Source organism: Scylla paramamosain, chromosome 19 (genome assembly GCF_035594125.1).
Source record: "Scylla paramamosain isolate STU-SP2022 chromosome 19, ASM3559412v1, whole genome shotgun sequence".
Taxonomy (NCBI): domain Eukaryota; kingdom Metazoa; phylum Arthropoda; class Malacostraca; order Decapoda; family Portunidae; genus Scylla; species Scylla paramamosain.
The window spans coordinates 13,521,142-13,546,141 of NC_087169.1; the positions used below are offsets into that span (position 1 = coordinate 13,521,142).

At 44.8% G+C, this 25,000-nt stretch overlaps 2 long non-coding RNA genes across 2 annotated transcripts in view; both read left to right on the top strand.

Moving 5' to 3' along the window:
- LOC135109671 (uncharacterized) overlaps positions 1 to 17,236 on the top strand; it is a 52,473-nt gene extending 35,237 nt beyond the window's left edge. The window contains exon 3 of the long non-coding RNA XR_010272838.1: positions 17,216 to 17,236. This is a non-coding gene — a long non-coding RNA (uncharacterized LOC135109671). The remainder of the gene's footprint in view (positions 1 to 17,215) is intronic.
- A 7,106-nt stretch (positions 17,237 to 24,342) lies between these two features.
- LOC135109672 (uncharacterized) overlaps positions 24,343 to 25,000 on the top strand; it is a 69,204-nt gene continuing 68,546 nt past the window's right edge. The window contains exon 1 of the long non-coding RNA XR_010272840.1: positions 24,343 to 24,475. This is a non-coding gene — a long non-coding RNA (uncharacterized LOC135109672). The remainder of the gene's footprint in view (positions 24,476 to 25,000) is intronic.

A 25,000-nucleotide genomic window follows, 5' to 3' on the forward strand; every position in this document is an offset into this window, starting at 1 on the left:
TTCAGTTTGTTGTTTGTTTGTTTGTTTGTTTTTGTTTTTCGTGTGAGTTCATTGTTTGTATTGTTTGTGAGTTACCTTATTTTTGTTTGTTTTTGTTCTTGTGTATGTTGTTTATTGTTGTTTTCTGTTTGTGAGTCGCTTTATTTATTTTTTTCTTGCGTGTTTTTGTTTGTGGAATATTTTTTGTTTTGTTTACATGAGGCAGTTTGTTTGTTTTGTGTTTGTGAATAACTTTTTTGGCGATTGTTTTACTGTTTGTGTATCGCCCTGATGTCTTGCCGTTGGTGAAGGTGATAATGCAAAGAAAATACACTAAAAAACTTATAATACTTTTTTTTTTTTTCCGTATTCTGAGGCTAACGTTCTTTATATGGAAGTTGGTAATAGTGATAAATTGTTTGTATATTTGCTAGTGTTTTTTTTTCATGGTTTTCTTTTTATTGGGATGAATTGTTCGTATTTATTCTTTTGTGTTTTCATTATGGCGTTCATTTCACTTGTTTCCTGCGTTTTGTTTTTTTTTTCCCCTTTGTTTTGTCGGATCTAAAAAAGTTCCCCCCGCTGCTTTATTGCCTCGTGTGGTGGAAGGCGACGACTTGTGGGTTTGCGGCTGCCTTCTTATTTTTTTGCTGTTTATTTTCTTATCTGTTATCTAGTTAGGTTTATTTTCTCATTTACGTGATTTATACTTTCCATGTTTGTTGTGGTATGTATTGTGTTAGAGAGAGAGAGAGAGAGAGAGAGAGAGAGAGAGAGAGAGAGAGAGAGAGAGAGAGAGAGAGAGAGAGAGAGAGAGAGAGGGGGGTAAGTGTTTGTGTGTCTGTGTGTACGTGTTGGCTGCAGAATCCCTCTAATTACCCCCTGCAGTAATCCCTTTCTTGCCTCAAATGTCCCTTCTTCTCTCCCTTCCCTCCCACCTCACCCTCCCTTCCCTCCCTCCCTCCTAATTGTGTCATACGTCTGAGCAAGATTCATGTTAAATGAGGCGAAAACATAAATGTGTGTGTGTGTGTGTGTGTGTGTGTGTGTGTGTGTGTGTGTGTGAGTGAGATGGTGGTGGTAGTGGTGGTGGTGGTCGAGGCGGCGGCGGCGGCTGTTCTCTCTCTCTCTCTCTCTCTCTCTCTCTCTCTCTCTCTCTCTCTCTCTCTCTCTCTCTCTCTCTCTCTCTCTCTCTCACACACACACACACACACACACACACACACACACACACACACACACACACACACACACACACACACACACACACACACACACACACACACACACACACACACACACACACACACACACACACACACACACACACACACACACGAGTCAATATTATAAAAAAAGAGGAAAAAGAAAGAAGACTGAGTTCCCTTCATTTTATTTTCTATACACGATATTTTTCACGTGTCAGCGATTTTATGGAATTTTCTGTCGAGAGAGAGAGAGAGAGAGAGAGAGAGAGAGAGAGAGAGAGAGAGAGAGAGACTAACAAACAAATATAAAATAGATATATACACACAAAGGCACATACACAAATACACAAACAGAAACAAAACATGAAAGACAGGGACAGACAGACAGACAGACAGACAGACAGACAGACAGACAGACAGACAGACAAACAAACGAACAAGAATCAAAGAAACAATACAAGATGAAATAAAGAAAAGTCAATCAATAAAACAAGACAAATTTATCGGAGTATAGGTCTCTCTCTCTCTCTCCCTCTCCCTCTCTCTTCCTCTCTCTCTCTCTCTATTTCCTATTCATGTATTCTGTTTCTTTATTACATTACATCCTTTCCTCTTTTCTCTACACTCTTTCTCTTCATTTTTTTCTGATTTGTGTACATTTCCAATCCGATTTCCGTTTGATTTCATTTCGTCCCTTCCTTCCTCGTAGCCTTACAGTTCCGTGGCCGCAGTTGAAGGTCACAGTGAGGCTAATTAGGTATCATGGGTCACCTGGCTGGGGCTCAGGTGGTCACAATTACGGCTACACCTTGTTACAAATACCGCCTGAGAGGTAGGGAATGTTGGAGGACGAATAAGCAGCTTACTTTCCCTTCCCCCTTCCTCCCTCTTCTGTTATTTTTGCCTCCTCTTGTTTCTTCTCTCCATCTCCTAGTCCTCTTTGTCCTTCCTCCTCATATTCTGCTGTTTTTCGTCTTTTTTTTTTCACTTCGTTGCTTTTCTTTTTTCTTTTTTTTTATTTTTTGGTATTCTCGCCTTCCTCGCCTCGTCTTTGCATCCTCATTGCTTTTCTCTTATCTCCGCGTTGTTTATCTCCTCCTCCTCCTCCTCCTCCTCCTCCTCTTTGCTGTCCTCTTCGTTCTCTTCGCTAGTATCTTATCCTTGTCGACATCTCCCTGACCCCCACCCCCCTCCTCCTCCTCCTCCTCCTCCTCCTCCTCCTCCTCCTCCTCCTGCTTCGTTAGTGGAGGTGACATCTGCAGTATTTCATCTCCGTGTTTGCCTTATGATTTCTTTTCCTCATCCGATGTTTTTGTTTTTGTTTTGTTTTCTTGTCATGGGAAGGAGGAAATGAGACGCCTGGAGACTGCTGGAGGAGGAGGAGGAGGAGGAGGAGGAAGAGGAGAGGGGGTCTTGTTGATGACAGACAGACAGACAGGCAGGCAGGCAGTGTGTGTGTGTGTGTGTGTGTGTGTGTGTGTGTGTGTGTGTGTGTGTGTGTGTGTGTGTGTGTGTGTGTGTGTGTGTGTGTGTGTGTGTGTGTGTGTGTGTGACGTTGGCTGGGTGAAAAGGAGAGATAACGAAATAGAAAATGGAAAATCGTACCACTGAAAGGTATTAATCAGCACACACACACACACACACACACACACACACACACAGAGAGAGAGAGAGAGAGAGAGAGAGAGAGAGAGAGAGAGAGAGAGAGAGAGAGAGAGAGAGAGAGAGAGAGAGAGATTTTCAAACTTGTGGACATTCTTTACATAAGCCTCCTCCTCCTCCTCCTCCTCCTCCTCCTCCTCCTCCTCCTCCTCCTCCTCCTCCTCCTCCTCCTCCTCCTCCTCCTCCTCCTCCTCCTCCTCCTCACCCCCACCCCCCTCATCACTAATTTGAAATCTGCAACTTGAATGCTCTCCCTCTCTCTTCCCTTATCTGCTTACCTCCCTCTTTCTCCCCCTCCCTCTCCCTCCCTCCTCTCCTCTTCCCCTCCTCTCCCCCCTCTTTCTCCTCCCTCTCCTTCACTTACATGAGACTGGAGGCTCTAAATAACTGGATATGTGATTAAGCCTCTTACCTGTGACGCAAGACCATACAGGTGTACCGAGAGAGAGAGAGAGAGAGAGAGAGAGAGAGAGAGAGAGAGAGAGAGAGAGAGAGAGAGAGAGAGAGAGAGAGGAAACTGAGGCTTGAATGGCTGTACGAACAAAAAAATTGACAGACTGAATGAAATGGATCCAGAGAGAGAGAGAGAGAGAGAGAGAGAGAGAGAGAGAGAGAGAGAGAGAGAGAGAGAGAGAGAGAGAGAGAGAGCCATACTTTTCTAGACGTAACAAGTCAGAAGGGGGAAGCAGAATGGACGTTGATAAATTGGGAATATGGAAAAAAAATTCTCTCTCTCTCTCTCTCTCTCTCTCTCTCTCTCTCTCTCTCTCTCTCTCTCTCTCTCTCTCTCTCTCTCTCTCTCTCTCATAAAAACAATCATCATTTCAACGTTGTCGATAGAGATATATGAGAATGAAGGGGAGGAGGGGGAACAGGAGGAGGAGGAGGAGGAGGAGGAGGAGGAGGAGGAGGAGGAGGAGGAGGAGGGATTCGTTGATGAGGGTGGAGGAATGAGAGGAAACTTTTTGATGAGGAGGGAGGAGAAGGGGGATAAAGAGAGAGGAAGAGAAAGGCCCTAGAGAGAGAGAGAGAGAGAGAGAGAGAGAGAGAGAGAGAGAGAGAGAGAGAGAGAGAGAGAGAGGGTTTGTGAGGGCAGCTTTATAAGAGAAGCCAGATTTTAGTGCAAGCTGCCTCGGGATACCGCTAAGGCCTGTCCCCCCCCCCCTCTCTCTCTCTCTCTCTCTCTCTCTCTCTCTCTCTCTCTCTCTCTCTCTCTCTCTCTCTTTATTCCACCTTTTTCCCTCCCTCTCTTTATTCTTCCCCTCCCCTCTCACCCCCTCCTTTACTACTATTACTTCTCCCTCTCATCTCTTCTATATTTTCCCCCTCAGAGCACTCCTCCTCCTCCTCCTCCTCCTCCTCCTCCTCCTCCTCCTCCTCCTCCTCACGTGGTTATTGCTCTCTCTGCAAAATTCCTGCTCGATTTTGTGTCATTCTGGTTTAGTTTGTCAGAGAGAGAGAGAGAGAGAGAGAGAGAGAGAGAGAGAGAGAGAGAGAGAGAGAGAGAGAGAGAGAGAGAGAGAGAGAGAGAGAGAGAGAATGACGTTGCATGATATTTTTATACCATTGGTCTGTAAAAAAAAAAGAAGAAAAAAGTGAGGAAAATGAGTGAAGGAAACTTGCCAGCGGGATGAAGGAAATGAAGGAAGGTATGAAAAAGAATTGGAATGAGAGATGTAAGATAAGCATTTAATCAGCGCGTATGACAGAAAGAGAGAGAGAGAGAGAGAGAGAGAGAGAGAGAGAGAGAGAGAGAGAGAGAGAGAGAGAGAGAGAGAGAGTAAAAGGAAGGAGGGTGACGTTTCCATTCTTTACTCCACCTTTCCCATCTCTCTCTCTCTCTCTCTCTCTCTCTCTCTCTCTCTCTCTCTCTCTCTCTCTCTCTCTCTCTCTCTCTCTCTCTCTTCGACTTTTCATTCTTAACTTCTCCCTCCTATTTCTCCTTTCATCTCCTCCACGTCTTTACCTCTCCTTTCGCCCGTCCATTTGTGTCTCTTCCTTCTCTTCCTCTCATCCGTTCCTCCTCGTCCTCCTCCTCTTCCTCCTTCCTTTACTCCTTCCTTTTCCCTCCCACACTCCTCCTTTCCCTCCGTCTCAACCCTTCCTCTCTGACCTTCCTCAATTGAGTTTACTGCAGCGAAACTTACTGACTGAAGCTGACGACCTGCTGACCTATCAACCTCCTCCTCCTCCTCCTCCTCCCAGTACGCCGTGTAACTCCGGTGTCTGTAATTTTAAAGGGGCTTGAATTTCCAAAGGGAGTACTGAAGTGTTGCATAAAATTGCTCCCCATGAAATTCTGCGACGGAAAATTGACGAAGTTGTATTCTATTGATTTCTTATTGATTTGTTTGTTTATTTTATTTGTTTATTTATTTATTTTTTTTTGGAGGGTTGGTGAAGGTTGGTCTTGGGTTATGGGATTTTTTTTTTTTTTTTTAAGTGTTAGTTATTAAGGTTTTGTGTAGCTGGTATACTCGTATATATATGGCTCATGATCGTTTTGTGATGAATTTTGGTGTTTTTTTTTTTTGAGGGAGGTGGAGGCAAAATTTAGTGGATAGTGGATAGTGGATGTAGAGGAGGTTTCTTGAAGCTTGTTGGGTTATTGAGGTTTTGTGAAGGCGGATGTTAAGTTGAGGAAGGTTTCATGAATGTTGTTGGGTTAAGCGAAGCTGGATGTTGGGTGATTGCAGGTTTGGTGAAGGTTTGGCAATACTGATGGCTTTTTGATGTCGCAACCCACGTGACGCTCAGAAAACTGTCTTGTGACTAGCTGAATCTCTCTCTCTCTCTCTCTCTCTCTCTCTCTCTCTCTCTCTCTCTCTCTCTCTCTCTCTCTCTCTCTCTCTCTCTCTCTCTCTCTCTCTCTCTCTTGTCAGTCAGTCAGTCTGGGCATCAACCAGTATTGTTTTCAAGGCTGGAATCCGACCGACCGACCTACCGACACACACGCACACGCACACACACACACACACACACACGCACACACACACACACACACACACACACACACACACACACACACACACACACACACACACACACACACACACACACACACACACACACACACACACACACACACACACACACACACACAGATAGATAGTGTTTATTGACCATTGTTTCCATTTTTATAAACAAAGCGCATCACCTAATCATAATAATGTGATAATATTGAAATTTATAACTTCACAATTGCTTAATAATGGTGCATACGAAAGAGCTTCAAATAAACTGACAACATTGGTATAAGTCACACACACACACACACACACACACACACACACACACACACACACACACACACACACACACACACACACACACACACACACACACACACACACACACACCTGCCCCTCGTCACATCAGTCATTTCCTCACAGTTCACGGCTCATTTAAACTTCCCCCAACAAGTGTGTGCTAACTTCCTTTGCTTTGCGCCCGGTGACTGCCACACAAACTTTATTCTGTTCACTCCTTGGAATATTGACACACTGTACCTTGTTTTGTTTGGTGGTTTTATACTCTCTCTCTCTCTCTCTCTCTCTCTCTCTCTCTCTCTCTCTCTCTCTCTCTCTCTCTCTCTCTCTCTCTCTCTCTCTCTCTCTCTCTCTCTCTCTCTCTCTCTCTCTCTCTCTCTCATGTTTTCAGCACCACGTCTAACTTATTTCTCACGTCTTCTTTCCTTCCCTCCATCCCTCCCTCCCTTTCAACCTTTACCTCCATCTTACCTCCACCCACTCACCTCCATCATTTACTTTCATCTTTTATCTCCACCCGCAAACTTACTTCAATGGTCTCCTCCCTTTATCGCCATCAGCTTACCTCCTCCTCCTCCTCCTCCTCCTCCTCCTCCTCCTCCTCCTCTGCTACTTATCCTAAGCCTTTTTATAGCAAGCTTTATAAAGATCAATATTTCAGTTGTTAATTGTTCTTTCTTTGTGTTTCCTTGTGGTCCGTTGTGTTCCTTTGTCTTTCTCTTCCTTTGCCTATCGTGTGTGTGTGTGTGTGTGTGTGTGTGTGTGTGTGTGTGTGTGTGTGTGTGTGTGTGTGTGTACTCTTACCTTCACTTTCTCAGATCTCCTTATACCTCCTTTTCTCTCTCTCTCTCTCTCTCTCTCTCTCTCTCTCTCTCTCTCTCTCTCTCTCTCTCTCTCTCTCTCTCTCTCTCTCTCTCTCTCTCTCTCTCTCTCTTCCCCATTCTCATCCTTCTGTCTGTTGAATGCTTTTACCGTTCCTCCTCCTCCTCGCTCTCTCTGTCTCTCTCTCTGTCTCCTTCGCATTACTTAATAGTTATATATCCTCCTTCCTTAGTGCCTTTCATTCTCCTTCTTTACTCCTCTTACGTTTCTCCTCCTCCTCCTCCTCCTCCTCCTCCTCCTCCTCCTCCTCCTCCTCCTCCTCCTCCTCCTCCTCCTCCTCCTCCTCCTCTTATTTTCCAGTACCATTCAGGCTTTCCATTTAATTCTGCAGATCAGATCTTCCTCCTCCTCCAAGTCATCTCTCTCTCTCTCTCTCTCTCTCTCTCTCTCTCTCTCTCTCTCTCTCTCTCTCTCTCTGGTCTCCTCATCCTTTTTTTCCTGTTCTGGTGAGTTATCTCGGTCTTTACAGCCTCCATTTCTCTCTCATTGTTTCCTGTTTTCTCTTCCTCGTCCTCCTCTTCCTCCTCTTTCTTCTCTTCTATTCATCGTCCTTTATTATTTCTCATATTTCCTTTATACTATTATTGTCCCTTTTCTTCCATCTCCCTTTCGCTTTCGCATTTGTCTCGCTTTTCTTCCTCTTCGTATCTTCCTTTTTCTTTCGTTTTTTATTCTTATTCCTTTTCCATTTATTCTCCTTCATACGCTTCATTCTTTCCTCTTTTGTCTGGGTTTATCCGCTCTCGCTCTCTCTCTTTCTTTCTCCTCTCCATTCCTCCTTTCATCCTTCAATACCCAAGAAGAGCAGTTTGGGAGGAGGAGGAGGAGGAGGAGGAGGAGGAGGAGGAGGAGGAGGAGGAGGAGGAGGAGTATGTGTTTGTGTCCCTAGCTTTCCATTGTTATACCTCTCTCTCTCTCTCTCTCTCTCTCTCTCTCTCTCTCTCTCTCTCTCTCTCTCTCTCTCTCTCTCTCTCTCTCTCTCTCTCTCTCTCTCTCCTCCCTCTTCCTCTCTCCCCTCTCCCTCTCCCCTCCCCTCTCCACCTTGAAACTTGGATCTTAGAGGATATTGGAGGGGCATTGAGGAGAGGAGGAGGAGGAGGAGGAGGAGGAGGAGGAAGACTAGTGGGGGGAAGGTAAAGGGGGAGGAGGAGGAGGAGGAGAAAGATGAAGAAGAAGAGTAGGAGGGGTAGGTGAAGGGGGATGAGGAGGAGGGAAAAGAGTAGGAGGGGGAGCTGAAGGGGAGATGATGGGGGAGGAGGAGGAGGAAGGGAGAGAAAATGGGACAAGCTTTGTGTCACATTTCATATTTTAGCATTTTCGAAGCGTCAGTAGAGAGAGAGAGAGAGAGAGAGAGAGAGAGAGAGAGAGAGAGAGAGAGAGAGAGAGAGAGAGAGAGAGAGAGAGAGAGAGAGAGCTAGGTTGGTGGGTGTGTAGAGTGTGTTTCCTTTAATTTTCACTGACTCAGCTTCTAGGAAAATTTTGCTTTCAAAAGAGAGAGAGAGAGAGAGAGAGAGAGAGAGAGAGAGAGAGAGAGAGAGAGAGAGAGAGAGCAAGGGATCTGGAGCTTTACCACATTGATTCTCTCCGTGTCCTTATATTTAGAGAGAGAGAGAGAGAGAGAGAGAGAGAGAGAGAGAGAGAGAGAGAGAGAGAGAGAGAGAGAGAGAGAGAGAGAGAGAGTTGAATATTGCTGCCATTTATCCATTTCCAATATTCTAAGAAACCATCTTCTTTTCTTCTCTCCCTCTATTTTTCCCTCCTTTTTTTTTTCTCTCTCTCCATTCCCTTTTGCTTCCCTTCATCATCACCTTTCCTCTCCTCTCTACTTCTCCTCTTCTTCTCTTTATTCTGAAAAATTACTCTCCACGTTTCTATGCAAGTTATCTTTATTTTCTCTTTTTATCACTTCAATTCCCCTCCATTCCCTTCCCTTCCCATCTCTTCTCTTCTTTTCTCTTCTTTTCTCTTCTTTTCTCTTCCCCTCCATTCCCTTCTGTTCTGTTCTGTTCTCTTCTCCTTTGTTTTATTCTGTTTTCTCCTCCCTTTTCTCTCCTCCTCCTTTCCCTTCCCTTTCCTTCCCTTCCTCCACCTCCATTTCGTAATCTAATCCACATTGTTAGCTCTCCACTCATTCCTCTATCCACATCCCCTATTTCACTTGTCCACTTACCATATCTCCTCCTCCTCCTCCTCCTCCTCCTCCTCCTCCTCCTGTTGTCCTCTGATCTATTCCTTTAGTAATCTTGTGTTACATTCTTCGTGTTGTTGCTTCTTCTGTTCCTCATTTTCCTCCTCCTCCTCCTCCTCCTCTTCATTATTGTTGTTGTTGTTAATGATCAGTATAGTAGTAGTAGTAGTAGTAGGAGGAGGAGGAGGAGGAGGAGGAGGAGGAGGAGGAGGAGGAGGAGGCGGAGGAGGAGGTTGAAGAGCACAAGTTGGTTCTAAAAGCCTCCCACACACTTTTCCCTTCTTTTCCCTCTTTTTTCCCTCAAATACTTCAGGCTGCGGTCGTTTGGCAGTGTGGCACCAGGTGGACGAGGGGACGCGGTATTTATTTTGCCTTTATTCTACTTTCTTTTTGACTCCCTTTTTTCCTCGCGTCCCGTGGTATAGACTTTTTCAATTTTATTTCCTTTCCTTTCTTCTTTTTCCATCCGGGTGAGAAGTTGATGTGAAATGGAAGAGGGAAAGTTCAGGTATTGCGCTCTCTCTCTCTCTCTCTCTCTCTCTCTCTCTCTCTCTCTCTCTCTCTCTCTCTCTCTCTCTCTCTCTCTCTCTCTCTCTCTCTCTCTCTCTCTCTCTCTCTCTCTCTCTCTCTCTCTCTCTCTCTCTCTCTCTCTCTCAGTCTCTCTCTCTCAGCTGACCAACTGGATTTATTCCCTTGTGATGGAGAAAGTTACCTTTGAACGGATGGAGGGAAAGAATGTAGAGACAGAAAGATTTTGGTTTGGGGTACGAGAGAGAGAGAGAGAGAGAGAGAGAGAGAGAGAGAGAGAGAGAGAGAGAGAGAGAGAGAGAGAGAGAGAGGAAACTCAATTCTTGGAACGAAAAGTATGATAACAACAACAACTACAACCACCACCACCACCACCACCACCACCACCACCATTTAATTACAGTACAGAACACACAGAACCAACCAGCACAGCATCAAATAACACAGCCACCTGTCAGCAGCCACCTAAACAGTACAGCAGTATAGTGAATCAGTCTCCTCACCTGGAATGCACGTACGGTGAAGGTGTTAATTAGTGTGGCTGGTGTTCTTACCTTACTCTGAAGGGGGAATAGTGAAGGTAGTACTGTATACATAAGCCAGGGGTATTAATAAGGTGTGAGGTATATAATTCATTCACTGCTACATTAAGTTTCCCCAGTAGTTATTTAGTACAGCCTTTTTTTAGACTAGTTTTTACCTTATGGAGTCTTGAAAAAAAAGTGAAAGAAAAATAATATAAATAAATAAAATGAAATGGTAAAATCTAAATTACAAAATGCAGTAAATAAATGAATAATTAAATAAAAAAAGGTGATATGTCTTCTTGCTGTGTGTCCGTGCATTCGTAACACTGCTGTGAATGTTAGCAGATGACCACATTGTCTTGAAAGGGTAAAGAATGATAGGCAATGAGATAATGAGTATTTAGGAAGTGTTAGAGTGTTACTGGGGAGTATAGAAATTATTTGTGAGTGAAATAAGAGAAGGGGTTTGTAAATATAGCAGGGAAGCACAGGATATTGAGTTTTGCACATTAAAAGTAATTATTTGTATTAGAGTGTTATTGGGAGTATAGAAGGAATTATATATAAGTACTGTTTTATTGTACGAAATTAGAGGGAGGGTTATTGGTAAGTATAGCAGGAAATTACAGAAGAGATTGAGTATTGCAATGTAATTATTTGTAAGCACAAGGAAGAAGTGACCAGTGCGTATTGCAGTGCTACAGTAAATGTCTTGTGTTGCGTTGTGTTACGGTAATGGTGTTGTGTGAGAATGAGTATTGCAGTATGAAAGTAACTGTTCGTAAGCACTTAGATAGAAAATGAGGGAAAGAAATAACAAATATCACCGTGTTACAGTGTCGCCAAGTGTTGCATTTTGTTACAGGAATAGTGTTGTAGTGTGAGATTGAGTATTGCGGTATAAAGAATAATTATTTGTAACCACACGAGTATTATATGAAGTCAGGAAAGAAAAACCCAATAGGTATTCCTGTGCTAAAGTAAATGTCTTGTGTTGCATTGTGTTACAGGAAGCGTTGTAGTGTGAGTGCATTGGGCGTAACGTCATTGTCACCTGGGCCAAGTCAAGGTGCAAGAATTGAATTAAACCGCCACGCAGCTCCAGGAATAGTTTAGTCCAGCCTGTAGTTAATTCAGTCCTCCTAGAAATGATTTAGTCAAACGGTGAGCCGCCGCTGCCGGGATGTGGGGTGTTGGTCAGGCTGGTGGGAATAGTGAATGAAGGTGGGGTGTTAGGAAGGGTTGAGAGGGTCTTCAGAGTGGTTATCAACTGCCATACCTGCTGATACAAGGCAGTAGTAGTAGTTGTGGTCGAGATGTGGAGCGGTGGATGACTGGAGCAGACTTAGTGATCAGTTTGTTGGTTTATTCAATAGGGGTGTTGGGTTGAGGGTGTCAGGAAGTGTTTCAGGGAGTCTTCAGAGTGGTCATCAGCTGCCATACCTGCTGATGCTAGGCAGTGGTAGTAGTCACGGTTAGAATGTCGAGTGATAGGTGATTGGAACTGACTCAGTGATCAAGTTGTCAGTGGCGAGTCAATAGGGAGCTTTAAAAGATTGGACAAATTTATGAAAGGAGATGATAGGTGTAAACAGGAACTGCCACTTGTAGGCCTGATAACTTATTGCAGCTTCTTGTTTTCCTGTGTTCTAATGTTCATAACCAATTTCCCTCAGGCTTAAGTCCTCCAATCTGTTGAAAATGAACCAATTGTCAGGTTTTATAGAACGGTCGAATTGAAGGAAAACTAAGCAGTGGAGGTGATTATGGCTTGTTACTTGATTTTTGGCCCCCGCTCTATGTTCTTAAGTAGTTTCCATCAGTCGTAAGTCCTCCCAGTTGTCAGGTTTTGTGGGACTCGGGAGATTCGAGGAGTTAAGGTTGAGGGAAGCGCTACACATTGGAGGCGAGTGTGGCAGGGTGAGTGTGGCAGGGTGCTTGACTTTTGGCCTCCACTGTTCCTGCCTCACCTGTCACGCCGCTGCCAAAAATGTGTTGTGTTTAAGATTTTTCGATATTTAGTGTGCGCGTGAAATGCTGCTACATGATGGCGCACAAATGAGTGGACTTGTTTGTTTGTTTGTCTTTGTGGCTTTTCTCTTGCATTCACGCTCCTTTAGTTGTGGTCTGAGGTTAGATTGATGCCAGATAATGATGCAGAAAGGAGCTAACTTCGTATTTATTTTCTTTATTTACTTTTTTTTTTCACGTATGCTCTTACTTATCTACTTTAGTGGGTTTCCAAGTACGATCTCCCTTTCTCACTCTCTTAATTTTATTCCGAGCTTAAAATGGTGCCAGAGAATGATAAAGAAATGAGTTTATTTTTCTTATTTATTTATTTTGCTCTCCGTTTTCACGTGTACTCTTCACTATTTACTGTTTGTGTCTTTTCAAGTATATTCACACTTCTTCAGTCATAGTCTGAGCTTAAAATGGTGCTAGGTAATGGTGGAGAAATTAATTGATTTTTTTTACTTGTTTCCTTTATTTTTTTTTAAGTACTTTTAGCTATTAACTTTAGTGGTACATCGATACTCATTTAGTTTTAGTCTGAGCCTTAAGTGATGAAAGAGATGAGATTGCTTGAATTTATTTATTTTATTGCCCTTTTCACGTACACATTCATGTTGCTAAGTTTAAATCGAAAAACAATGCTGGAAAATTATATGCCTAGCTTCATTTGTCTTCTGAGTTGGATTAGGCCTTTTTTTTTTTTCTTGTACCTTATTTATCTCTGCTTGATTCAGAGTGCCTTTTTCACGTATTACAATTGATCTCTTCTGTATAAGTGGATTTCTTTTGTACTATATTTAACTAGTGTGCTTGGTCAGTTAGTTCTTCCACGTACTGTATTGTTCACATAGCGTAGGTGTTAAAATAGCGCTAGGTATTGATGCATGTAATATTAAAGTTGACTTGTTGATGTAATCTTTTGCGTGGGTGGCGGGAGCAGAGGATTGGATGGCGGTGTGGCGGGCGTGCAGGGCTGAGTAGCAGGGATTTAATCACTCCAGGGATGACTCGATTACCCTGGAAATTAGTTAGCAGTGATTCAGGCGCCCACACAAATTATAGAACACACTCCAGAAATGAGTTACTTGTATAGAAGATTGCTTGTTAACCCCAGGATTTTTTTATTTATTTATTTTTTTAAGGCACTGGAAAACTGATAGCGTCAAATTACACTCAAATATTTTCAGGCATTCCAGTAATTTGAATGCGGCAAATTACTCAAAGTTACCCTAAAAATTAAAGTGAGGCATTGCAAAAATTTGAATGCGCCAGTTTACTTATATATATATATATATATATATATATATATATATATATATATATATATATATATATATATATATATATATATATATATATATATATATATATATATATATATATATATATATATTTTTTTTTTTTAGAATCCCAAAGATTAGAATATACCATTTGATTTAAGGGACTTGAGAAACTAATTGCTCGTATTGGAAACTCATGAAGGCACCACGGGAATTTACTGAGACACCTTAATCTCCATCACACCATATGATGCGAAGAAGTTCGGAAGAGATTTAATCAGCTCAGTAATTATTATCTTAGAAAATCATATACCAGCCTCGGAAATGACTAGACAAACACCATAGATTATTTACAGACCACTGTGAAATGACTGACTCACCTTAACCTAACCCAGTCAGCCCAAACCTAACCAAAACAAACCAAACCTAACCTAACCTAACCTAACCTAACCTAACTCAAACAAACCTAACCTAACCTAACTTAACCTAACGTAACTTAACCTAATTCAAACAAACATAACCTAACCTAATACTCTTTCCCAATTCGCAACACTAAGCACTATGTATTAAATCTTTATAAGCGTCTACAAAAAAGAAAAGGGTTAGAAGAATAGATTTTGGAATTTTAAGCCCGTCTAGTGTTTGGAGGTGGCTGTATAACAAGAAGAAATGCCTCAGAATTATTAATGATTAAGGAAAGATATGACAAACCAAAGTAAACCAAATTAAACCTAACCTAACCAAAGCAAAATCTTGAAGAGTCTAGTCAATTAAACTCTGGTTGCTTTTGCAGCTATACCGGTGATAAATTATGTAACTATACCTGTGATTTTATACCATCAAGTTTTAAGTAGTTATACTACATTTACTCGTGTTGTCTGACATATATTAAATAAGTCAGAATTGTTGATTTTTTTTGTTGAATTTTTTTGTGAGTTTTAATAATTCTCAGTTCGTTGAGGCGTTCTTTATAATTGTTTAACCTATTTTCTCCTCCTGCTCTGATTTCATCCTACTATTGTGCTAATTGCTTTTCCTTTCTTCTTTCTACGGTCAAGGTGGGTGGGGGTTGTCATCTGGCAACTTATAGCGCTTGCGCTCGTCCCACTCTGCCTTCTCCGTTATGTTTAATAATAATAATAATAACCTAACCAAACCAAGCCAGACTAAACTAAACTAAACCTAACCTAACCGAACCCAACCCAACCCAACCCAACCCAACCCAACCCAACCCAACCCAACCGAACCTACCTCCCATAGAAAACGCTTTACCATGCACGAGGACTACTAAATGAGCAGCGTGAATTATAGAACACCTCATGAAACGACTGACGCATCTGATAAATGAAGTAATCGTCCCAGACATGCCAGATCACCGTGACTTCTTAATCCACACAAGTTAATCCCTCTCACAGACAAGACACGCCAGAAATAACTACGTGAAACAAGAAAAATACCCTCACAAAAATAACCTTAAATTCACCTAAGCCCCAGAGAGAGAGAGAGAGAGAGAGAGAGAGAGAGAGAGAGAGAGAGAGAGAGAGAGAGAGAGAGAGAGAGAGAGAGAGAGAATTAGGAGACAGCGAAGGGCAGTTCACTTATAGAAAACAGGTCCTGAGCACTTAGAGAGAGAGAGAGAGAGAGAGAGAGAGAGAGAGAGAGAGAGAGAGAGAGAGAGAGAGAGAGAGAGAGAGAGAGAGAGAGAACCACCACCACCACTATCACCACAACAACAACAACAGAAAATCGAAGAACAAGCAAAAGGAAAAAAACAGGAGAAAGAGGAGTAGGAGTGGGAAGGGTAACAGTATCTACACCTATCCTCTCTCCCTATTACCTCGCCAGCAGGGGAGTCGTCAGGTGTGGGTGTGCAGGTAAATTACATCGGGAGAACAAGGGTCTCGAGGGGCGACTTTTGGATCGATGGGGCGATTCTTACCTCAAGCCTCGCTGAGTAATGCCTGGGGACCGCTTGACTTATTTCTGCCCTGTCTGGATTACTGCTGCTACGAGACTGGTGGTTGTTTCTCTCTCTCTCTCTCTCTCTCTCTCTCTCTCTCTCTCTCTCTCTCTCTCTCTCTCTCTCTCTCTCTCTCTCTCTCTCTCTCTCTCTGCTGCATCTTCCTCCTCGTCTCCTTTATCTACATCCTCATGCTTTCCCCTTTTGCAGCACACTCATCCCCTCACTCCTCTCACTCCTCCTCTCACTGCTCTCCCTTCTTTCCCCAATCCTTGTCAACCTTACCGCCTCCCCTCACTTATCTCCGGCCCAGCTTACCCTTTGCCTCTCTCCTTGCAGTCTCTCCCCTCACTCTCTCCCCTCACTTCCCCTCGCTGTTGGGGTTGATGGGGATGCTGCTTCTTACGGTCATTGATTTTCTGTTCTTTGTTTATTTTGTTCTTATTATTTGCTTTTCATGTCATTAATTGTCTGTCTGTATCTTTATTTGCCTTCATGTCACGTAGTCTGTTAATTTATGTATCTTTTTCTTTCATCTACATCATTATTATATCAGCCGTCTATTTTCGTCTTCTCCTGTTTGTTAGTTTCTCGCTCCTGTCGCTTTGATCAGTTTTGTCTTTGTTTTATTTTCGAGTCTTTCTTTTTTCCCTCGTGTTTGTGTGTTTTGCCTTTCTATTTATGTCTGATTTCGTTTCCGGGAGTCTGTTTGTACGAGTGTCTGTCTACCTGTGTCTGTGTCTCTGTTGCCTGCCTGTCTGCCTCTATCCATCTGTCTATTCGTCTGTCTGTATCTACCTGTCTGTCGATCCCTCTGTCTTTATATCTACCTGTGTCAGTCTGTATGTCTGTCAGTCCTTGTTTCCCTGTCAATATATCATAGCTGTGGTCTGTAATTCAGCATATACGATTCCTGGCATCTGTTCTCTTGTAATCCTACGTAATCTCTCTCTCTCTCTCTCTCTCTCTCTCTCTCTCTCTCTCTCTCTCTCTCTCTCTCTCTCTCTCTCTCTCTCTCTCTCTCTCTCTCTCTCTCTCTCTCTCTCTCTCTCTCTCTCTCTCTCTCTCTCTCTCTCTCTCTGCAGGTGTCTTGTATGCTGTCGTTAGTGGGTGATTGGAGGAGAGGAGGGAGAGATGGAGGCATGGAGGGATGGAGGAAAGGGTCAGGGAGAGAAGCATGCATCTGGGGTGATTGCCTCAAGGGAAGGGAGGGAAGGGGAGATAAGGGAGAGACTGCCGTGTGTTGGGGAGGAATGAGAGGGAGGGAGGGGAGGAAGGAAGGAGAGAGAGAGACGTAGATAGCAAGAGGTTCAGAGAGAGAGAGAGAGAGAGAGAGAGAGAGAGAGAGAGAGAGAGAGAGAGAGAGAGAGAGAGAGAGAGAGAGAGAGAGAGAGAATGAGAGTGAGTCACGGTAGCACACACACACACACACACACACACACACACACACACACACACACACACACACACACACACACACACACACACACACACACACACACACACACACACACACACACACACAACTACATACATACATACTTGAATGAATATTAGAGTTGTCAGTGGTTTGAGAAAAATGCTTGTATATTTCTTCTTCTTCTTCTTCTTGTTCTTGTTCTTCTTCTTCTTGTTCTTCTTGTTCTTCTTCTTCTTTCTTCCTGTTATTGTTATTTATTTTATTATTGTCACTAACGCGATCTTTCCTCTTTGCAGGTGAGTGTTGATCATTTAATTAATTATCTAGACGCCCACCTGTGACACGTGAGTTACTGTTATTATTATTATTATTATTATTATTATTATTATTATTATTATTATTATTATTATTATTATTATTATTATCAGTATTATTATTATTATTATCAGTATTATTTGTATTCCCCTCCTCCTCCTCCTCCTCCTCCTCCTCCTCCTCCTCCTCCTCCTCCTCCTCCTCCTCCTCCTCCTCCTCCTCCTCCTCCTCCTCCTCCTGCTCATTCGTTTTCATCTTACCTCCCACTGAAGTCTGCTATTATCTTTCCTCCTAAATCTCTCGCACGTGCGCACACACACACACACACACACACACACACACACACACACACACACACACACACACACACACACACACACACACACACACACACACACACACACACACACACACACACACAGTATAACCATGGTCCCTCATAACTCCTCCAACTAATCGTGCAAACCGCACCTGCATCTCTCTCTCTCTCTCTCTCTCTCTCTCTCTCTCTCTCTCTCTCTCTCTCTCTCTCTCTCTCTCTCTCTCTCTCTCATAGTGTCTTTGACAAGCATATGAGGAGGATAGTGGGGGCGTGGAGGAGAAGGATGTGGGGCGTGGAGGAGGACGATGGAGGGCGTGGAGGAGGAGGAGGAGGAGGAGGAGGAGGAGGAGGAGGAGGAGGAGGAGCGTGAAAGAGGATATGACTTAGTTTGTTTACATTCAGTTGACTTCAGGGATGAGTCACCTTAGCAGTCTTAAGTGAGAGAGAGAGAGAGAGAGAGAGAGAGAGAGAGAGAGAGAGAGAGAGAGAGAGAGAGAGAGAGAGAGAGAGAGAGAGAGAGAGAGAGAGAGATTGTCAGTATAGGATGTAAGCTTGTGTAACATGTCTTCCTTTCCTCCTCCTCCTCCTCCTCCTCCTCCTCCTCCTCCTCCTCATCGTCTTTCTTCCTCTTCCTCCTCTTCATCCTTGTCGTTGTTCTCCTCACTTCATCGGCCTCCTCCTCCTCCTCCTCCTCCTCCTCCTCCTCCTCCTCCTCCTCCTCCTCCTCCTCCTCCTCCTCCTCCTCCTCCTCCTCCTCCTCCTCCTATCTCCCCAGTTATCGTATGTCATTGCATAACCCTCTCATCTGATGACCGGTTTTCGTGGTGGTGATGGTGGTGGCTGTGGTGGTGAACGTGATAGCAGTGGTGGTGATGGTGGTGGTATTGATTGTGACTTGGGGTGGGTGGGTGTGGTGATGGTGGTTGGTGTGTGTTGTAGTTGATGGTGGTAGTGGTGGTGATGACAGTGGTGATGGTTTAAGTTATAGTGATGATGGTATGGAGTGTGAGTGTTCGATGTGATGGTGGTGGTAGGAATGGCAGTGATAGAAGTAGTGGTGATGGTGGTGGTGATGACAGTGGTGCCAGTGGAGGTTCTATTAGTGATAAGTGTAGTTTTTATAAGTGAAGGTAGTGGTGGTAGTTGTGGTAATGATGGTATTAATAGTAGTGTATGCAGCGGTGGTGGTTGTTGTGGTGGTGGTGGTGGTGGTGGTGGTGATTTTACCTGGAACAATACAGGTTAAAATGGAACACCTATTAAGCTTCGTGTGGTGAGGTGACCCACATACGTACGTGAGTCTTTTGTTGTTTATGTTCATACGCGCGGCAGGGAGTAAAAAATAACGGCAACTAAAAAGGGATGTATATATATTTTTTTTTCTTTTTTGAACGGGGGCCACATAACAGCAGCGTCCCTCTTGGTGGTGATGGTGGTGGTGGTGGTGGTGGTGGTGGTGGTGGTGGTGGTGGCGGCGTCTAGGATGGGGTGAGGAGAGTGGTGCCATGGTAGTGGTGATAATGAAATACTAAATATATGCAGTGATTTTTTTTTCACTGTTTTACTCAAGGATATTAAAGAAATGTTTATACTCTAAGAAATTCATGATTTATTTATTTATTTATTTTTGCATGTAATGATAACTATAATGCTGCTGCTGCTGCTACTACTACTACTACTACTACTACTACTACTACTACTACTACTACTACTACTACTACTACTACTACTACTACTACTACTACTACTACTACTACTACTACTACTACTACTACTACTACCAACACACACACACACACACACACACACACACACACACACACACACACACACACACACACACACACACACACACACACACACACACACAGATACAAAATACAAGATCAGCCACCAAATAGATGCACCAGCAAATAAAATAACAAAGCACGTGTATGATCTCGGCCGTTTGAAAGCCGTACATTGAGGCAGTTTAGCACGGCGGGCGAGCCTCACCCCAGCACGTGACGGTCATCCCACGCCGCTCCGGACTTTGCAGAACGAACAGTTAACGAGATCAGTATTGAACACCCACACTCCAGAACACACCAGCTCTTTGCAATATGTATGTACACAGCAGCTCCCTAACCTCCCTCCCTGCACCTGACCTGACCTGACTCACACCTGGGCTCTCTCTCTCTCTCTCTCTCTCTCTCTCTCTCTCTCTCTCTCTCTCTCTCTCTCTCTCTCTCTCTCTCTCTCTCTCTCTCTCTCTCACACCTTGTCTTTGTGTCACTTTCTCTCTTCTGGTCTCTACGAATGTCTGTTCTTTCACTTATCTTGTTCTCTTTCTCCTAGTCTCGTTTTTGTACCTGTTCTCTTTCCTTATTTACTGTATCTCCGTTGGTCTCTTTTTCTCTGATCTCGTTCTCAACTGGCTCCTTCCTAGTCTCTTTCTCACCTATTCACTCTTACCTATCTCACTCATTACGTCTCTCACCTCGTCTCAGTCTTACCTGATCTCATTCTCACCTGTTCTCACCCAGCTGGTCTCAGTAACCTTATCTTTCCCTCCACATCTCCACCGCATTTTAATTTCCCTTTGTTCTCTTCTTCTTTTTAAGTTCCTGTGCTTCATTCTCTTACTTCCTTTATTTTTCTACCTGGGTTTATTTTTAGCACCGCTGCGCCGCCCGAGTCACGCAAAGAGTCCCTAGAATTGCAAAGGTGAAAGAAAGGCTCGCTGTAAATTGCAATACACAGGTGGAAATAATAACCTGGAGTGCCCTAAATTTATAGCAGTGGTGGTGGTGGTGATGGTAGTGGTAATGGTGGTGGTGATGGTGGTGGTGGTCGTCCCCTGACAGATAAAATGCCTTTCCAAACTATAAACATACGTGTCTTCGCTCTCCCTCTCTCTCTCTCCTACCTCTTCTTCCTCTTCTTCCTCTCCCTCCTCTCCTCCTTCCCCGCCTCCTCTCCCTCTTATCTTCCTTTCTTCTGTCCCTCCTTCAGTGTGCTTTTATGTTACCTCCCTCCCTTTCTTATTTTTTCCTCCCCTCTCCCTCTCCTCCACTCCAGTACCTCCATAGTGTCTACTCTCCGCCTACTTAGTCTCGGTACCTTTCTCTCCTCCTCCTCCTCCTCCTCCTCCTCCTCCTCCTCCTCCTCCTCCTCCTCCTCCTCCTCCATTCCTGTCACGTGACCCTGATTCCTGTTGACCTACTGTTCTCCTCCTCCTCCTCCTCCTCCTCCTCCTCCTCCTCCTCCTCCTCCTCCTCCTCCTCCTCCTCCTCCCATTCATCCTTCTTCCCGCCATCTTTCATTTTTGTAGCTTCTTAGGTATTTCTAGCTCCTCCTCCTCCTCCTCCTCCTCCTCCTCCTCCTCCTCCTCCTCCTCCTCCTCCTCCTCCTCGTCTGTGTATAAAAAAAGAAAAAAAAAATAGGAAGATTCATGTTTTGCGTGTGTGTGTGTTTTTTTCTCTTTCAACAGGTATGTGCGTTTTTTAGGTCATGTGCGTAAAGGTTAGTGAGTGGTGTGTGTACGTGTGCTGAGGTGAGAGTGCTGAGTGCTGTGCGTGTTAATGTGTTCAGGATATTAATCAGAAGGTCATTAGTTTAAGTGGACTGTGTGTGTGTGTGTGTGTGTGTGTGTGTGTGTGTGTGTGTGTGTGTGTGTGTGTGTGTGTGTGTGTGTGTGTGGGATGGACACACACACACACACACACACACACACACACACACACACACACACACACACACACACACACACACACATACATGCACCTCACGACCCACTGCGATTCTCCTTCCCTCATTCTCCCCTCCCTTTCACTAACTACCCTCCCCCTCTTCCTCTCCCCTCTTCCCCCTCCCTCTCTCCCTCCTTTGCTAACCTCGGCATCACATTAATTCAGACAATTAAGCCAGAAAATGCCTTCATAACAAACACATTCAATTGAGCCCAGCAACATTCTTCCTGTGTGTGTGTGTGTGTGTGTGTGTGTGTGTGTGTGTGTGTGTGTGTGTGTGTGTGTGTGTGTGTGTGTGTGTGTGTGACGTCCGTGTCTCGTATGTATGTTGAGTAGTGGAGTATTTTTTTGGGTCGTTCCAGGCTTATTATTCTCTCTCTCTCTCTCTCTCTCTCTCTCTCTCTCTCTCTCTCTCTCTCTCTCTCTCTCTCTCTCTCTCTCTCTCTCTCTCTCTCTCTCTCCTTATTAAGTATTTTCAATTATTTTTATTATTTTTGTTATTTGTAGTGGCAGTGATTGCGGTGGTGGTGGTGGTTGCGACGGCGGCGGCGGCGTTGGTGATGGTGGTGGTGGTGGTGGCGGTGGCGGCGGTGGTGCTGCTGGTGGTGGCGGCGGCTGCGGTAGCGGTGATGGCGGTGGTGGTGGTGGCGGTGGAAATCAAAAAGCGAGGAGTCGGATGAACAGCGACTCGGTGGCTTTGTGCTAGAGAGAGAGAGAGAGAGAGAGAGAGAGAGAGAGAGAGAGAGAGAGAGAGAGAGAGAGAGTTGCTTCATTCACTCCCACACAGTCTCATGTATCCAGTGTGCTGCTCCCACGCGCCATTCCTCTCCGCCCGCCACTCCAGTCCTCCTACTCCACTCATCCACCTCTCACCTCCATCCCCTCCCCTCCCTTTCTTTCCCCTGGCCGCCCCTCCTTCACCTTCAGTTGCACCTATGTACTCTCTCTCTCTCTCTCTCTCTCTCTCTCTCTCTCTCTCTCTCTCTCTCTCTCTCTCTCTCTCTCTCTCTCTCTCTCTCTCTCTCTCTCTCTCTCTCTCTCTCTCGGTTTTTGCTTCAACTTTATTTCCTCTAAACCTTTCACTCACTCACTCTCTCTTTCACACACACACACACACACACACACACACACACACACACACACACACACACACACACACACACACACACACACACACACACACACACACACACACACACACACACGTCTTAAGGATTCATTGTTCATTGTTCATCATTACAGATCAATAGTCATTCCGAATTGTCTTATCATTGTTCCTTTCTTATTGTTGTGTGTATAGGTATGGCGTGTCATTATTATTATTATTATTATTATTATTATTATTATTATTATTATTATTATTATTATTATTATTATTATTATCAGTTTTTATCATTTATTTTCCTGTGTAACTTTTACTTTTTTATTTTTTCTTGTTTTCTATCTGTTTACATTCTCTCTCTCTCTCTCTCTCTCTCTCTCTCTCTCTCTCTCTCTCTCTCTCTCTCTCTCTCTCTCTCTCTTATCTGTCAGGCTTTGTTTCTCTCTCAGTCAGTCAATCAGTCAGTCAGCTCAGTCCTATTTGTTTTGTCTTTGTGTGTGTGTGTGTGTGTGTGTGTGTGTGTGTGTGTGTGTGTGTGTGTGTGTGTGTGTGTGTCCTTGTGTGTGTTTTCCTTTGAAGAGTTCAATAAAGATAAGGATTTGCATGTTTTCCATTTCTTACTTTTCTATTCCATATTCCTCCTCCTCCTCCTCCTCCTCCTCCTCCTCCTCCTCCTCCTCCTCCTCCTCCTCCTCCTCCTCCTCCTCCTCCTCCTCCCTATTCCTTCGTACCTTTCCTCCACTTTCCCTCTTAGTGACTTCTCCCTTTTTCCTCTCATGTCTTCTGTTACCTCCCTCAACTCCCCTCCACCCCCATCTCTCTCTCTCTCTCTCTCTCTCTCTCTCTCTCTCTCTCTCTCTCTCTCTCTCTCTCTCTCTCTCTCTCTCTCTCTCTCTCTCTCTCTCTCTCTCTCTCTCTCTCTCTCTCTCCCTCCCTCCCTCCCTCCCTCCCTCCCTCCCTCCCTCCCTCCCTCCTGTCTTTGATTTCGGTTGCCGTGTCAGCCCTTGTCGACCATGAGCTGGAGGAGGAAGAGGAGGAGGAGGAGGAAGAGGAAGAGGAAGAGGAAGAGGAGGAGGAAGAAGAATAGGAGAGAGAGACTGTAAATGAATGTTCATAGCGACGATGTGTAAAAGTGCATGCGTTGAGAGAGAGAGAGAGAGAGAGAGAGAGAGAGAGAGAGAGAGAGAGAGAGAGAGAGAGAGAGAGAGAGAGAGAGAGAGAGAGAGAGAGGGGTAAGTGGAGGATAAAGGGGGGATTTATAATAGTAGGGAGAGAGAAAATATGAGACTCCGGAGGTTGCGTATGGGGTTATGATGTGAGGGGAGACGGGTGCGAAGGGAGGCCTGGAAGAGGAGAGAGTGAGAGGAGGAAGGGTGTGAAGGAAAGAAGGGAGGGAGGGAGATGATGGGAAGTAGGAAAGGATAAGGGGCGGTAGCTGAGGACAGGTGAAGGAGAGAGGGAGAGGTGAGGGAGTGATGCTTTAGGAAGGGGGAGGCTGTGTGTGTGTGTGTGTGTGTGTGTGTGTGTGTGTGTGTGTGTGTGTGTGTGTGTGTGTGTGTGTGTGTGTGTGTGTGCAGGGAGGGGGCATTGCTGGGATTTTTCTAGACTGATTATTACGTCGCATTGCCTTAAGGTGCTGAAGGAGGAGGAGGAGGAGGAGGAGGAGGAGGAAGAGGAAGAATATAAAGAAAAGGAGGAGGAGGAGGAGAATGTGGGTCTGTGATGAGTGCCCGCCACCTTGTGGTCTTGTGTCCCTGTGTCTGCCTGTCTGCCCCGTCACCAGCAGAGGACGAGGCCGAGGCGGTGATCCTTGTGGCAGTGAGAGAGAGAGAGAGAGAGAGAGAGAGAGAGAGAGAGAGAGAGAGAGAGAGAGAGAGAAAGGGGAGGGTGATGGTGATGTGGAGAGCGCGCACGCCCCTCCCTCCCTCCCGCCCGCCCTCCCTGCCTCCCTTCGTCGTCGCCCGCCCTAGCCGTGCCTGCGTTGGCCAGTCCTCCTTTAGCTGCCGCGTGCGACGTGTCCTTGCGACCTCGACACGCCCCCCGCGCCACCCGGCACTACACGCGCCTCTGCCCCGCCCCGCCCCTGGTGATTCAGTGCCCGTCATTACTGCTAGTTACCTACTGACACCCCTGCGCGAATCACTCTTAGTGGTTGTTAAAGAATGGCGCGTTTTTAGGGGCGTGGCGCTGCTTCTCCCGATGTGTGACCCCGTTCTGATCCGCCCTGACCTCGTTTAGTGACCTGGTGACTTGCCTGTGGTGACCTGAAGCCCCACGTGTCGTCTTAGTGTTTGAAAATATGGCTGAAGTTGTTGTAATGACGCCGCTGGGAGTTTGCAAGACGCGGTGGTTGGTGGTGGTGGTGGTGGTGGCGGTGTTGATTGTGGTGAAACGCGCCTTCTAGAATTGTGACTCTTCCTCGACTTCACGTTTTTTTCCCTTCTATTTTTAGGACTTTACTTCTTTCCGTTTTTACTTTTTTTTTTTTGCGGGGGGTGGAGTTAAGTATTCGATGGGAAAAGTTGAGGGTACTGACTGTGATTGTGTGTGTGTGTGTGTGTGTGTGTGTGTGTGTGTGTGTGTGTGTGTGTGTGTGTGTGTGTGTGTGTGT